The sequence below is a fragment of the Pteropus alecto genome, unplaced genomic scaffold, assembly GCF_000325575.1.
Source record: "Pteropus alecto unplaced genomic scaffold, ASM32557v1 scaffold398, whole genome shotgun sequence".
Taxonomy (NCBI): domain Eukaryota; kingdom Metazoa; phylum Chordata; class Mammalia; order Chiroptera; family Pteropodidae; genus Pteropus; species Pteropus alecto.
The window spans coordinates 2,978,717-2,981,576 of record NW_006442497.1 but is presented as its reverse complement, the minus strand read 5'-3'; positions in this window follow the sequence as shown (position 1 = coordinate 2,981,576).

The following is a 2,860-nucleotide window of genomic DNA, read 5'->3' as shown; positions in this document are numbered from 1 at the left end:
AGACTACACATATAAGTGAAGTCATATGGTATTTGTCTTTGTCTGACTTATTTCACTTAGCATAATACTGTCTAGATCCATCCATGTTGTTGCAGATGGCAAGATTTCATTATTTTTTTTATTTTTATGGCCAAGTACTATTCCATTGTATATGAGTACCACTTCTTCATTTAGCCATTCATCTATTGATGGACACTTAGGTAGCTTCCATATCTTGGATATTGTAGAATATTTTAAATTATGCTATTCTCTTTCTAGACTTTAATATTATTACTGGGTGTTTTCATTTTTAAAAAATCCTCACAATACCAATATTTTATAGAATCCATTTTCATTTACATTTACAGCTTTACAACTTTCTATATTCTTTATATCTTCTTGATATTATGAATGTCCATCTGGGACCATTTCCTTTTCCCTTGAAGTATAGAGTTTAGAATTTCCATTATTGAGGGATTGCTGGTAGCAAAATAAATGTCTCTATTTTGCCTTCATTCTTAAAATACATTTGCACTGGTTCTAGGAGTTGTCATTTCATTTTGTTCTGCTTTCCATAGATGTTTCTGCAACATCTGAGAAATCAACTGTAATTCCAACTATTGTTACTTTGTAAGCAATCTGGTTTTTTAAAAATCTAGTTATATGAAAAAGTGGACACATAGGAGAATAATTCCTGTTTGCTCATGACTCAACTTCAATAGTTATCAATTCATGGCCAATCTTGTTTTATCTATACCCTTACTCACTTTCCACCCTCCTGTTTGATTTTGAAACAAATCAAAGACAACATTATTTCCTAGATAATTATTTCAGTATGTAGGCAAACCTAAAATATAAAGGATTTCTCTTTAAAGAAACATAATCATAATTCTAGTATTGTCTCTAACATTAACAATTTATTAATATCATAAAATACCTAGTGTTTAAATTTCCAATGGTCTCAGACAAGATTTTTTTATTGTTTGAATAAGATGCTCATATTGCTAGTAGTTTTTACATTTGTTAAATTTTTTAATCTGCATGTTCTTTTCCCTATTTTTTACACTTCTAAGTTATTTGTGAAGGAACAAACTTTTTCCTGTAGTACCTCCCACAGATTGCGTTCTCATAGTGTCATTTAATACATTCTGTGACTTCATTTAAGATCCTCTCTTTGTCTTGGATGTTCTGTATTTCATCATGGTGTGCTGATGTGTAGGTTTCTCTTAAACTTTAAAATTTTCCTGCTAAGGAGTTCTGTAATCTTTGAATTTATGGATATGTGTCCTCCCTCTGTTCTGAAATATTCTTATCTATTATATCCTCAGTATTTTGTCCGTTCTATTTGTCAAGAACTCTGATTAGACGTATATTAGCCCCTCTTACTGCTTCTCTCATAACTTTTACCTCATATTTTCCATTTCTTTGTTCCCTTTGGTTGTATTCCGAGTAAGTACGAATATTTTGTCTTCTACTAATTCTCTCCTAAACTGTGTCTAACCTACTATCAAACCTATTCATTAAGTTTTAATTACTTGTTGTATTTTAAAATGTGTTCTATTTGTTCTCTTTGGTTCCTTTTCAAATCTACTAGGTTACATGACATATGTTGGAAAGGCCTATCTCTTTATATTTCTTAAACACACAGACCAAATTGCAACTCAAAACAGTATCCTACAAGGGGTTCGGAAACATTGAAGTGGACAGTCCAAATAAGGAATTATTTATATCTGCTGCTCGGTGTGGCCACCTGTAGAACCCTCAGGCCATCTTCGAAAGATCGCTAATAAATTCAGCTCTACTTTATTCCCTGTCAATACACACCTCAAAGAAGCCATGTTATCCTCACCACAATGGGAGTGTCCATCAGTACATCTATCTTGCCTGCAATCTGAGTCTTGATAATTACAGATTCTGAGACAAAGAAGAAAACTTTCCCTGAATCCAAGTTCTACTTTGCCAATAATCATTTTCTGCTAGATTTATCTTTACCTAGAGGCACTTTGCTAAACTCTTCACATAAAATTATCTCATTTAATCTTCTCATCCAATCTGTGAAGTTATTATGCTATCTCCTTTTGCCATTTGTTTTTTCTCCCATTTATGTATTTGTGGAATCATCTATTTTATCAGTGTATATATTACTTTGGGTTATAATACAATCTTACATTATTTATTTTGTAGCCCAAATTATTCCGACTTTGGCCAATGGTGGCTCTTTCAGGTTGGCTCCTATGTCCCTGTGCCATGCTCCCATCCTTTCATTTTTTAAAGCACTTCCTCACCGATATTCATAGCAGCATTATTTACAGTGGCTAGGACATGGAAGCAACCAAAGTGTCCTACAATAGATGACTGAATAAAGAAGCTGTGGTACATATATACAATGGAATAGTACTCAGCCATAAGAAGAGATGAAATAGTGCCATTTGCAACAAAGTGAATGGACCTTGAGATAATCAAGCTAAGCAAAATAATCCAGACAGAAGAAGTTGAAAACCACATGATATCATTTATATGTGGGATATAAACCTAAAAGCAACAAACAAATGGACAAACAAGCAGAAATTCATGGACATGGACAATAGACTAGTGGTTACCAGAGGGTAGGGGCGGCGGGAGGATGGGAGAGGTAGATGGGTTAAAAGGGGTCAAATATGTGGTGACAGAAGGAAATCTAACTATGGGTGGTGAAGACACAATGCAATTATATATATATGCCTACTGTTGAGTTGTACACCTGAAACTTACTGGATTTTGTTAACCAATGTCACCATAATAGAAGAAAGAAAGAAAGAAAGAAAGAAAGAAAGAAAGAAAGAAAGAAAGAAAGAAAGAAAGAAAGAAAGAAAGAAAGAAAGAAAGAAAGAAAGAAAGAAAG